This window comes from Maylandia zebra, linkage group LG22 (genome assembly GCF_041146795.1).
Source record: "Maylandia zebra isolate NMK-2024a linkage group LG22, Mzebra_GT3a, whole genome shotgun sequence".
Lineage (NCBI taxonomy): Eukaryota > Metazoa > Chordata > Actinopteri > Cichliformes > Cichlidae > Maylandia > Maylandia zebra.
Genome location: NC_135187.1, coordinates 17,124,924 through 17,139,089, shown reverse-complemented (window position 1 = coordinate 17,139,089; position 14,166 = coordinate 17,124,924). Strand labels below are relative to the sequence as shown.

Below are 14,166 nucleotides of genomic sequence, written 5' to 3'. Positions count from 1 at the left end.
GCAAAGTAACTTTATTTTCCTAATTTGATGACCCTGGTGAGGTCCCCGAGGCCAAAATCATACAGCGCTAAATCCACCAAACATATGGGAGGACTGAGGGGTCCCTGTTTATTATTTTTGTAAGTTTCTGGTGTTTGGTTATTGAACCTCACTAACAGTGGTGTCAGTAAATGTGAAGCTAACAGAGCATGCACACACTTAACATGCACACAGTCACCAGTGTGTCTTATGCACACTGTAAAGATCACGCCTGTAGTCATTTTTGTGTCACAGCACATTTCATGTGTTGTGTAGTTTTGTTTTTCCTCTCTACGCTTACAGTGGTTGGAGCTGGTTCCGCTGAGAGGGAGTGCAGTGTTTCTTTAGGGTTGTGTACTTTTCTTGTATTCCCATGTGGCCACGCCACACTGATGAATTAAGAGGCCATTTCGTTGTTTGTTTTAAGTGGAAAAGGGGGGGCTGGATTTCTGAGTTTGAACCTTTTTTGTTGTCCCTGGTGAGGGAAAACACTCTTGTTTGTTGTTTAGCCCCAACAGATTCTATAATTGATATATTTTTTGTATAATTTATTTCTATCTTATATCATATATTACTTATATTTTACTCACATCTGGTTGTTAAAGGGGTATGTGAGCGTGTGTGCGATTTTTAGGTAGTTAAAATACAGTACATTGTCTTATATAGGTCATGAGGCTATAACAATGAGACAAGCTGTCATGCCCCTGCGACTCTGGCTGTTATTCAGCCATAACATTCAAAGTCACGATTTGATTGGCTACAATTGTGCTTGAAGCCTTTTATGATTGGCCATCACAAATCACCAGAGCCTGACAGTGGCCCCTGCAACGTGCATCAAAGTAAACCCCAATTAACCTCTAATCAAGGTGTCTTAGCTAAGGCCTGTCCATGATTTAAGTTATAGTGGATGCAACACTTTTTTTTAGCAGCTGTGTATTTGTCACACAGGATGTGAGAGGTTCTCAAATGGCACTTGTGCATCTTTTAATATAATCTTGCAAAGGACAAACTTGAAGTCTCATAAACGTGGTTTACTTTTTGAGCCCATTTGGGGATGCAGTCAGCACCCAAACACCAATAAATTCCCACAAAGGTTTTAGGAAAAAGCCCTCCTCTTCATTTGATCTTATGAGCAGAACAAAAACACACACCGTGAGAAGACGCTGCCCACTTCTCCCAACCACCATCCCCCGTTCTCTAAACATGTGGGCCACGAGTCGGTGGTTGAATCAGGCCAACTCAGCAGTTCAGGACGGGAGAGGAAGGAAAAGAATGGAGGAGGGGAGGAATGAGCCCTGACTCTTGTCCTGGTACGAGTTGTGTCCTAGAGACTCCCTGAAACAATGGTTACTGACAGCTCATGTGGAAATACTCCCACAGACAGTTTTGACATGGTGTGTGAGAGAGAGGGAAGAGAGCAGAGGAGAGTACTGACTGTTTTAGCTGTAGCTAGCTGCGAGATGAAGTAAACTGCAAATGAAATCAGTGGAGCAAAGCAGGGGCAGGAAAAACCAAGGATATGTGTCACTGTGCACAGGAAGTTTTCTGTTATGCTGTGTGGTTGTGTAAGAGTTGATGTTTCAGGTGCTATCTTTCAAGAAGATGGAAGAAGGGGGCCTGTCCAAGCTTGCAGAGCATTTTCCCAATCGCACTCCATAGCAATTGTGGTGGTGGTGGGGCACTCACTTGGAGGCTGACTGACCCCTTTTTCATGACTCACTAGAGCTCAATGTGTTTGCTCACATTAAGGGAATGGTTGAGTACGTAGCAGTGCAAATCTCACGCTGAGGCTTAAGACTGAAGCCGTCCGGCTACATCGAATGTGGACAAGTAGTCAAAGTTCTGCTTCAGCTATCGCTTAATTTTAGACAAAATAAGCACAGTTGACTGGACGTGATTGCTGCATACTCGTCTGCTTGGATAAGAATGAAAAGATCTCATTTGCTGTCCAACGCAATATTTTCTTTGGCCTTCTTTCTTTCTTTCCTTTTTTAAAAAAATTATTTTTTTTTTCTACCATGAAGTACAGGAGATGAACGTCTCCAGAGGCAACTTCAAAACAAAGGCTCCCTTTTCCTGTGAGTTGATGTAAGACCCTCTCAGCACGAAGTCTTATTTGAAGAGAGGCAGAATCGCCCTTCCTCGGTTTCTCTTTGTGTGTTTCCCCTGAGCCGTCCGTTTACAGAAACAAAACTGGTGCGCAGGCAATACGACGACTTGTCCTCAGCTGTTTACACAAGAGCTGTTCTAAATTTTTCACATGCCTGTTTGTGCACTTACTTCCTTACCTGCCCGCCTTGATTGTCACAACCTCCGGTGTGTCCTGGCCTGTCTGCAGAATGTTTGTGTATCTGCATGTGAGCTCCAGAGAGACCATAATCCTCCTAGTCTGCCTGTCGTCTGTCACCTGCAGCTGATAAAAGATTAGGTTTAAGAGGTTGGGAAGGATGAAGCAGAAGGTCATGAAAACGGCAGAAGAGGTCTTCAAGAGTTCATTCGTGGTGTTTGAGATCACACAGATTGTATCATGAAGTAGCCTCTGTAAAAGAGTTCTGTTAAACTGAAAGGGTCATAGCTTGGAATTTATGTTTATTATTTTGCTTATAGGTTGATTATTTGGATACAATTAAACAAACCATGTTGGTATCGTGCTAAGTCGCAAGCAGCGGTGCAAGTTGAGGGGAAATAAGAATACAGTTAAAGGGACAGGAAGTCTATGTGTGTTGATACTTGATGCCAAAATTCTGACAGCGCAGTAGTACTTGTTCTGTTTTGGTACATTAGCCAGTGTACTGGTACGTTGGAGATTAAGTCAGATTTTGAAACTGAAATGCTCCTTCAACTCAGATTTCCAACTCGGAGAATCTGAGCAGTCTTACCAACTCAGAATTAACATCCAAGATGGCAGCAGTGAGTGTAATGGGTAAAAAAAATAGTGAAACTTCTAATCTGTGCTGTCACTGCTGTGGCTAAAGAAGCCATGCACAAAGCGCTAAGCAGCCTCTGTTCATGGAAAAAGCACAGGGAAAAACTACAAGCAACTAGTGCGGCGTAGGGCAGTATGACCTCTAATCACAATGACGATTAATTCAACGTCCTCAATCACAAAAGGTGCCATCATACTTTTCAGACCAAGGGAGTAAATACCTCCAGTTTTTGCAAACCACATAAAAGACCATCATCCAGATCATTCATTCTATCACCATCCAAACTGTTTTCATCCTCATGTTATTCCAAAATAATATGATTTTGTTTGAAATTGCTGGAAAAGCCACATTTTTTTTTTTCCATAGGCTAAAATGTTTGCAGCTGGTAAACAAGAATAAATGCTTGAGCTAATATAATGCAACTAGCATTATAGCTTGTGGGGTGATTGGTAGGCTACTTGAAGCCATACTAATGTTAACATTTGAATAAACATTCTGCCATCATCAATATCTGCTTATGTCAGTACTACTGCTACCAAGTGCTACATTTCTGCTATCATGGATTTACTTATTTGGATTCCAATTCCATCTTTAGATCAGGCCTACCATTTTGGACCAGGGATGATCTCTGATCAGTAGTACTGATACATGGTTGAAGGGCACAGTGTAATGTTCCCGTGTTTGTTCAGTATAGAGAATGATGCATCCAACTGAACAGCAGCCACTGTTTTCCGTTTACGCGTTTTTAGTTTTTATTATTCTTATAATAAAATCTAAAACCTTTTTTTTTTTTTTTTTTTCCCTCTGGCAATTCATTCGACTTGTTTGCTCCTATTAAACTTCATGATCAATGCTTTCAGCATAAAGCATAAAACCATCTCAACAAGCTGCTGCAAATGGACCGTGTTCCCTTTTTCTCACTCCTGAAATGAGCGCACGTGAATAATATGCGCACAGGACTCGTAAACATTGTTCTCTCCATTAAACAATGTGAAGCTAATCCAGAGTCCCAATCTTTTCAGCCTGGGGCTCATTAAATATTATTTGATGGTTGAAGAGGCCGATAAGCTCGTGTTCGAGGGTGGGAGTGGAATCAAAAGGTTAGACTGCAGCTATTTTCTTCGCCCTATGTCTTCCGAGTATTCCTTAAGAATGTCTTTTTGTATTGTCTTGAAGAGACGCACAAAGATGGCTCTATTAAGAAACAATATCTTCTGTTTCCTCATATTTGAAAGCTTTTGGAGGCATTCCTCTTAAGTCTTTCCCATCCTTCCAAACACACCCACTTAATCACTCGCATGTCTCATACTAACAGAAGTCCAGACAGATGGCATGTACTCAAGTCCAGGTCTGCTGCTGTGACCCGGACGCTGCCAGAATCTATTTCCCCGCATCCGTTCTTTGCCAGAATGCCTGTAAAATATATTACTTGTTGTATGGTTATGAGACGTGCGAGCGATCATGCGCCGGCGCTGAGTGTCGTCTCGTTGTCTTTTTAAATAAAAGCAGTCTGTACCTGGATTTTGTCTCAGTGCATCTCTGTGATGTAAAGAGTGTAAGATGTACATGAACTTTGGTGATGTATAAGGGTGTTTATATCTTCATGTGGTCAGTAAGCAGTGAAAGTAGAGCGTTTACCTGCGGCCATATGGCAGCGGAGGCTTTTGGGAGCTTAAATCAACAGCATGTGTTTTTTGGGGTTGGAAGCATGCGTATGGTCAGCAGAGAGGCAGCAGGATTAAAAGCAGAAGCAGTAGTTGGTTATGTTCAAGAGAAAGATGAAGGGAAGGAAACTTGATGAATCCCACCCCCACCCCACCACCCACCCCCGAAGGCATTTTGTAAGTGGGAACACTTGATGGAGTGTACATTGTTCCTTTTTGAAAAGTTGAAGGAATGCAGGACCTGTCTACTTCGCCACACTCCTCCCTCTTTGATGTTTCACTCTCCCCTCCTCTGTGCCTTGTCAGCCACCACCCCCCCTCCTACACATAAACACAGATTAATCTCTTAAAGTACGCGTGCACACACTCCCTTTTCCATTAAATGCACTCCTATTTTCCCTTAACTTGCATCTTCCCTTCTGACTTGGCCCGACACCCACATACGTAAAGTTTCTGGTGGTTTGTGAGGTCAGAGGGGGCGTGATGGGGGTGGGCGATACCTGCAGCGAATCTCAAACCTGTGACTCTCTCCACACCCCACCACGCAGACGAGCCAAGCCAGAGTGGAGCAGACAAAGCAGCTCCATTTAACTTGTCCCAGATGTGCAGCCCGGCCTCTGTGTGCTGCAGAAACTGTTAGCTGAATGAGTGAAGCCGGTGTGAACGCGGTGCGTGCAGAGTGTGCACCCAAAATCTGTATTTGGCACAAGCTAAGACTGCTGTTTCCCTGAAGCTAACGGTTTATATTTCTAAACTGACTGTCCCTTGTTTTTATGTTATCCCATAATTTTTATTTTTATTTTTTTTATTATCTACCTGAAGCATGCAGAGAATATGAATGCAGACTAAACAAAGGATTGTAGGTCTTTGAAGTGTTAAGCAATCTCCATGACAGTCGTGGCTCTAAGCTGTGGTTTGCTACCATCTTTGTGGAATTAGCAGGTTGAAGGAGTTCACATTGAAGTGTATTTATGTTTGGATATATCCGTATCCTCTCTGTCACTTGTGGATGAACTTGTTTGAGTGAAAGTAGGACTGCAAAAATTAAGAAATGCTTCACTGTCGAATTGCCTGTATGTGCATAAAAAGCACAGTGAGATTTTACAATGTTAAACAGTTTAACTAATAATTAAGTGACTAGTTGCAACTGCAGTTAGCTTTGATGTATTAAATTCCACCGATCCTGTAATCCATTTTCTTCTGCTGATCCATTTTGGGGTCACAGTTAGGGATGGATATCGTTTAGGTTTTATGCAATACAAGTGCCAAACCGGTACTTTTGAAATGGTGCCGGTGCTTAAAGAATGGAGAACACTTTGTCCAAAAACCTCTTACGTTTTTATTTTTAGAAGTCCTTTTTTTTTTTTTTTTTTTTTTTTTTTTCTTTGCAGCTATAGGGCATATATGGTATCACTCTATCAAACAAGAAGACAGCCGCATGTAACTATGATGGTGTTTGCTAGTTCACCTCCTTATGTGCATTAATTTAATAATGTGGTTAGCCTACTCAACGTAAATTACACACGAACAACATTAAGCTACTCACTCAGAGAAGAATGGCTGCTGCTGCCATCATCATCATCCGTCATCATTTCTGCTACACTGGCAGGGCTAGGGGCCAGGACTCTACTCTTCGGGTTCTTTGGGGGGGGATGTTGCTAACTCCGGGTCCGATAACACACCCGCAGTAGATGTGCTCGGTGTGAGGTCTTGCAGCAAGCTATCAAATACGGTGCATTTCTCGGCTTTTGAAAAAAACGCTATGCGTCGCCAGGTGTTTCATCAGATTCGAGGTGTTACCTCCTTTGCACAGTATCACCTTAAAGCACTTGTTGCAGGCTGCTGAGTTTGCATCTTTTTCTGTGAAGTACAGCCAGACTTTTGACCGCTTCGCCGTGTGCGTTTTTAATCTGTAGCTCTGCTCTAAAAGAACGTACGTACCTGGGCCCGCCTACTATCCTTGGAAAGGTAAAATGATTGGCTACAATCCAAACTGTATGACAGCTCAAGAAAAAAAAAGCACCGAAATAAAGCACTGAAATGTGCGCTGCTTTTCGGTCTGGTTACTACTGTTTATGTCAGAACCGGTACCCATCCCTAGTCACAGTGGGGCTGGAGCTTTTCCCAGATGTCATAGGGCAAGAGACACCTTGGACACGTCACTTCTCTGTCACAGGGACAACATAAAGACACCCATTCATGCTCTAGCTTCTTTCCCCCGCCTTTTATCAGTTGCAACAATGCCATTTGTTTTCTATCTCCACACTCTTATTTTGAAAGTTTCCCTAGCTGACAACCAGCTACCTTTTTTGGCCTTCCTGTCTCATGTTTCTTTACCACTTGCCATGACCGACTTTGATGCCACTGTCTTGGATTGCATTTGGTGACTGTAGTCTTCATTCTGCTGTGGACATCTGAAGGTGTCATTAAACCAGAATCTGCAGCAGGTGAAGAACTGGTTCATGTGGGAGAATGTAGTACCACTGTTGCTAACTGCCATCCGAGACGGTGGAGCTGGTCGAACCTCAAGGCTCAGTGATAACTCTGATTTAGCTGCTTATTGCTCTAATATACAAATGTTACAGTGTGAGTCCACTTATAGATCCCCTCCCCTTTACTGCCGTAAATATAATCACATTCTGTTGGAAACACTGAATGTCATGGAAATACGGTAAACCTTAATATGGTCTGTACATTCACAAAATCACTGAAACTTCCAGTTAGCTCCTACCCTAACCCTCAGTGCAGCTGTCTGTTATAACCACGCACATTTATCGAGCTTCTCCAAATTTCCACTCGGGCTCTGCCTCATCCACCCCTGCAAGAATGTGAAATATGTTTGCATGTTTAAAAATGTCTTTATTCAGTCTGGATTCCTTTTCCATGTTAGTGTTAGTTGGAAAAATCTTGGCAGTAGTCTGCTCCTAAACACAAAGAGGGACTTCTCAGCCATCTCCAAAAGGGAGGCCCGGACACGTCCAAGAAGACGGATTGTTTTGGTTCCTCCATTTGATACTGAGACAAAGATGAAAACCTAACCTCTCATTTAAAAGATACTGCACGCTGCATTCTGAGTTTTTCTTGCCTTTTTTTTTTTTTTTCTTCCTTTTTTTGACATGGGAAAGAGACGTAGAAATTTGCTGCTCAGCTCATTCTGCTGTATTTGGAAGCGTTGTGTGAAACCACAACGGATAGTCATGAAAACCAGCTATTTGCAATCCCACGCACAAGGAGAAAGCAACACAGAATGCTCTGCATTTCATTAAATCTCGTCTTTTCTAATGCAAACGGGACAAAAAAAATGTAAATGCGGGTAAAGTGGGGAAATGTTTTCAGTAGGACGCATAGGCTTCACTGTCCTGCATTGTACTGAGCTGTCTGGTTTTGTCCTGCGAGGCTCTGCTCTGTCATGTGAGGTTTCATCCTTTCCTGCATCATGCCATGTTCCTGGTGGTTGTGAAAGTGAGGAGCTCCCAGCTGTATGTCTGTGTGTGTCTGTCTGTGGGGCTCAGGAATGGAGCCCACTGCCACAGCATCCAGTGACCTAATGCAAAAGGCAGCAGGGTCAAGCCCTATTCACTGTTCTCTCTATATGCCTCGTCTCTCCCTCTCCAGTGATTAGTCTCTGCTGTCACTAAGCACTTTGTCACGCTTGGACGAAGACCCTGGTGGGGCCTGGAAGGGTTGTTGGGGCACAGGAATGTCACATGCATAGCTGTACTGTAGCCGGATAGACCAGCAGACTGATGCTTATAGGCTGCTGCTGCAGTGAGCTGATAAAATGCCATGTCCTGTGAAAATTCTCCATATCCAACACTTTTTTCTTTCTTTTTTTTTTCTTTTTTTTTTAAATGAGCTGGGAAGTCGGAACTTTTCAGCATTATGAGATAATGCTGAAATTATGAGATAAAGTTTTACGTTTTGGACGCAAGGACGTTTTGGCGTCCTTGCAGAAGCTCTGATGAAAAGATTGCAATCATGTGTAGTAAATAAGAGGCAGCCAAATGCTGCTGACCAGAAATGGTGTGATCTTCTCCCGTAACTCCTCACAAGAAAGCATAGCTGTGAAAATATGAAAGTGGTCCGTTTATACCTGCAATAACTGCAGAAACACAAAGTTCAACTATTAATTACCCTTTTAGGTTGACATTTTTAAAATTTTTATTTATTTATTTACCAATAGCAGTAGCCTGGGAGGTGTTGGATATGATGGCGAAGAGAAAACGAGTGCTTTACTTAAGTACCAAAACTGCAAACTAGTGCTTTTTGTTTAGATTGGCCTCGTGGTTGTTTTTGAAGTTCCTCAGCTTGGCTGTTTGTGTCTTGGTTGTATCTGGGCTCACACCACTGTGGAGACCACTGCTAAAGCTGTTAACCAGCTGTGTGTGCAGATGCCTCGACCCACTCCCACATTATGACAACTCTTTTTGCAGTGATAAAACCATAAAGCTTAATATCACTGATTGCATTTAATTCTTCCAAAAAACAGCTTTTAAATGGTGAGGAAATGAAGCTCAATCAAGACTAGCATGCACGTGAGATTAGCCAGTCAAATGCCTGGTATCATCTGGCATTGACATTAGCTTATCTTCTGGGGTTGCCCTTTGGCATACCTGAACTAACACTGTTTGATTAGTGTCTTACGCCGTATTTGCAGCAGTGTTTAACTCCTATGTACACTCACATGATGGTACAAGACGCACTAATAACTGACCTTATCAGTTCAGGCTCTGGTTCCAGCAGGTACTTTGTTTTTCTCTGTGGTTGCACTCTTTTCCTGCACAGGTGCAAGCAAAGCTTTTAACATACTGCTCACACATCTTGAAGGTGACCCCTAACACTTTGTATGTGACAGTGTGCTGGACTGATGATGTTAGACAGAGTAGCTTATACAAGCAAACACACCCAGGTCCAATTCCCTGCGATTTTATTTCCCTCCGTTAAATCATGAGTGTTAGCCATGTTGTATCAAACATGAAATTACCAAAGCTGACAGAGAGGGCTTAAAGCACAGCCTCAAAATGGAAGTGCACTCTTGCTGTGTTTCATTTCCATCTACTTTGCCCCTCTGAAGTTGTTTTGAGTCAGTGGGAATGTCAGAAGACCTGCCAGGAACAAGTGTGCAGTGAGGTCCTAATGGCTGGGTCGTAAAACTTTTTAGATTCCTGCTTTTTATGGGAAAGGCTGGAAAAGCAGTAGGACTTGAAAACGCCTTCTTTTCACAGTTTTGGTTAACTAGAGGTGGGCTTGAGTGGATCAGAGGCTATTTTTCCAGTTTTTCCCCCTTTGGCTTTGTAAGGTGTGAACAGTATGGGGCATTTAATAGCAGCTGAGAACCAGCCTTTCAAGGATTCATTAAAAACTGTGGGTAAAACAAACAGAAAAATATATATGTCAGCAAAGGCGCTCATTAGCCAAAAAAAAATGATAGTCAGGTTTAAAATAGGCACTTGCTCTGTCTTGTCTTGACGTAATGCAGGAGTTCAACCTGATCGGAGATATCGCCGACTAACCACCACATTCTTGGAGTGGCAGGCACACACATCAACAGAGAGCAGAATGTAGACTCCTTTTCACCTCTGACCTCAAAGCAGTCGGAGCCACATAAGGTGGTGTTCTGGCATCGTGGTGCATTTGGAGCCAGTATTGCTAAATAAAACTCCCTTTCACATGTTGATTTAAGCATTGCAACACTGAATTCCTCTCAAAGGAATCAGAGCTCCCGTATTACCTTTGCTGATACTTCACACCTCAACTGTTAAACGTTATTTTTGTTTTTGTTTTCATTTGTTTTTTTTCCATCTGTCAGCATTCAACCTCACTCCTCTGGTTTGGCTTGGCTTGAGTTCTCTAGTATTTCTGGGCAAAGTAACAGTACAAACAGCTGTTACTAGCGAGTGTGCATGCATATAAGTGTTCCTAAATTTGACTCATTTTCTATTCCATACTGTGATCAACATTTAGTCTTCTCACGGGCTTTTAATTATTAGGGCGAACCTGCAAACACTCAGCATTGACCCGGCATTCTTTGATCAGCGGGTTCACATCAGCTTACCCATCATGCTTCATCGTGCTGCAGGGATTAGGTTTGTCAGGAGTTGTTATGTTAACCATCGTGTTATCAGCTGGAACATGCTCACTTTGGGTTTGTCTGCGTCTCCCACACTTGGCAGGGCTATGACACTGATGGTTCATCCTTACTCGGTTCTTTTCCAAGTAGTTGACCTTTTTAATAAGATGTAGTTTAGAAACATCTTCTTTTTCATGCAAACGTTCAAGTAAGAGAGAGTTTTCCTGCTTTATTAAACCCTAAAGAAACACATGTGAGTTTACCAAGAAGGCATACAGTGTCTGTGCTTATGTAGAGGGGTTTTCAACAGGCAGCAGACACTAGGTGTTGAGCTTTTGCAGTGGAAAGGTGCTTTTTAATTTGATTAATATATTACCCCAGTCCAGCAGACAGACATGAACTAAGTTTTGTGGCCACTGTTGTTTTCTTCTTCTACTCAACATCTCAATTTGATTGGCTACATATCACCTAACTAGCTAGATATGATCCATCATCAGTTTATCTACTGATTATTTTCTTGAGAAACAGGTTTTTATAAGGACTTTTTTTTTGTTTTCCTAAATATAATATGACTTCAGGCTTTCCCGTGAAGTGTGTTGCAATTCACAGCGTTGCCTCTGGCTGTTTGTCGTTGTTATTTAATACCTTTTGTCGTGGCTCTCTTGGCTCTCATTCTTTCATCAAACTATGTGGTATTACTTAGTGTTTGGTACTTGCCTGCTGAGGTGTATGGAGTTTGAGGCTTTCATTTTAGAGAGGTAAACAGCCGTCTGCATACATTTTGATTGTGTCACAAGTCGTTTTTGTTGTTGTCATCGTTGTTGTCTTGGTTTTGTTTTTATAAATAAGATGGAGGGAAATCATAGTATTGGAAATAAAGAAGATAATTTGGGGCAGATTTTATACAGTGACCTTTTTTTTTTTTTTTTTTTTTTCCCCCTTAAATGCAAACACAACCCCAAACAGCTTAACTAGTCTTTCCTCTTCAGCTCTTCCCCTTTGGGTATATCAGCACACCACTGTAGTCTGTTGTAAATATGCAAGTCCCTTAAAGCAAATTACAGAAATATATGCTTCTTTGGGGTTTTGCAGAACAGCTGTGAGCCATTGCATACAAACTACAGACTTTTCAGTTGGGGGGGGGGAATCATCTGTTGCCCCATATACCGCGATGATGTGGCGTGGCATTGCTTCAGACTGAGGTGAGGGTGTGGAAGGAGGGTGTTGCTCCGAAAACCTGTAATGACATTCTAGCTGCAATCCCACCCAACATGGTTCCCATCAGACAGACTTTCACTTGTGGTAGAAATTCCCGCGCTACAGCGAATGCCTCGTCTGGTTTCAATCAAATCAGCTTCTGCTGCAACATGCACAATACATTTTAGAATACCAAGCACCAAGTTTGATTATATTCAGACTGTCTCTGCTAAAAAATGCATTTTTACAAAGCAATTTATTCTTCCTTATCGGGCACTTCTGGCACAGCAGCTTGGCTTGAGTCTTTGAGGACTTGACAACATTATTTCATGCTGAGCCAGGAGATGTCAGTCTTATAGTTTGCACATTTATCATTTCTATTTTTGCCTTGTTTTCATTGTTTCCCCATGATTTCTACGGTCGACAGCACTGCCGATTTCATGGGAGCTGCTTCTGTTCACCTGACAGCATTAAGACCCTGAGCACACGTTGCGTTTCACAACAATTATATTCTTTTCTCTACTTTTCATGTCCATCATACAGACATTATCAGAAAGAGATATGACACTCAAAGTATTCTGAATAGAAATTGTAGAGCTATGTTAACCTGCCGATGTTTAACTTTTAAAGTTAATTCTCCCAAAAAAATTAATTCTCTAAAAACAAAAAATTGCAGTTGTCCCACCCTCTGACCCCACAGAGCCAATCAAAACTGATGCATGCACACAGTCGAGGTTCGCGACTTAGCTGCCACCACAGAGCTGGCAGGTATTTTGTTGTTAAGGTTGGGCTGTAGGTAAGTGTATTCAAAACATGACTTAACCCGCCTGGAAAACTTCCCAGATTCGTTGCCAAGATGCATGCCAAGAGGATGGATTTTGGAAAAAATTGAATATATTGCTTAGTCATCAGTCTGCACACAGAAGTTGTAGAGGGAGAACATACAATGATGATGAGTCGGCACTCCATATGGAGGTGTATGGCAAAGGTCCTGAGGCTGGAGCTGGCTCAGAATTGAAATTTATTTCAGTGTTTGAATAAAGGCCCAACAAATACTGTGTGCTGAACCATCAGTGCACAGTCAAACACACAATTTCATTTTTTTTTTCTTTCTTCTTAAAGTGTCCCTAACAGTCGGGCAAACATGAGTCATAGTAATGGAAGTACTGGAGCTGATTCTCCTGTCTGGGGACCTTCGCTTCCTGTCACATCACGGTTTACTGTGTCCAGATTTCCTGCCTGCCTGAGAAGAGAAGATTAGAGAGCTATTTTTTTTTTTCCTCTCCTCCTCTTATTTGCATCTTTGTCAGAAATACAACTCAGTGAACATATGTGTAATCATATGTGAGTCAATGTGAAACTGTAAATACACATTCATCCCTTTTTAAAAAAAAAAAAAAAAAAAGTTTGTTGCTGTTGTTTGTTAAATGCTCAGCAGTGATTACTTTTTTTTTTTTTTTTCTTTTTTTTAAATGTCAGTCATTCACTGACAGGGTGATCCAAGCCACTGATTTCCAACCAGGGAAAAAGTACCAGAGGAGGTGTTTTTTCTGTAGCACAATTTTAATTGAAAAGATGAGTGAACCTGAACAAATTTGGCCTGAGAAGTTAATTAAAAGTAATTAATAAATGCAGACAGAACAAAAGGTAAGGGGTGACTGGGTAAAATTGCTATTTAAAATGATGTTCAGAGCAGTTATTAAATTACAAATGAAAATTGATCAAAGTTCAATAATGACTGAAATGGCTAAAAGTAATTCCTAGAGACTTTGTGTAGTTAAAACTGTAACTGCTCAAAGCTTTAACATATCTGATAAACTCTCTGACAGTTTGACATGATGACAAATGATTAACATTATAAACAATTAGGAGTTAAATAACAGTTGATTGGAATTGCTTCAGAGTTGGGGGGATGATGTTGTTCCTGTGGGGTTTGTCAGATTATAAAAAGGCTAGGGAGCACTAATCAAGTCCACCATGAAGGCCTCCATTGTTTCATCGATGGCTCTGAATCTGTGGTTGGAAACATCGAGCATTAACTGAGATTAGCAAACAAATCTTCCCTCAGCTCATTCTTTCCACATCGTGTTGTCTCATTGTCCTTTGAGGTCACTTGTGAACTGAGGTCGTGGAAGATGGTTCACTTTCTAATTAGCTATAAAGAGCACAATGAGGGGTTTTGTTTTTGTTTTTTTTAACATTTGATACTGAGTTGTATGGGTTATGGTACATGTACCTCATGTGACTTTGTATCTGCGTGCAGAAATGCAACCCTGTTATCCATGTAGCT

At 41.7% G+C, this 14,166-nt stretch overlaps 1 protein-coding gene across 2 annotated transcripts in view; it reads left to right on the top strand.

Annotated features, from left to right (window-relative positions):
- pard6gb (par-6 family cell polarity regulator gamma b) overlaps positions 1–14,166 on the top strand; it is a 37,380-nt gene that overhangs the window by 21,042 nt on the left and 2,172 nt on the right. The window lies entirely within an intron of this gene.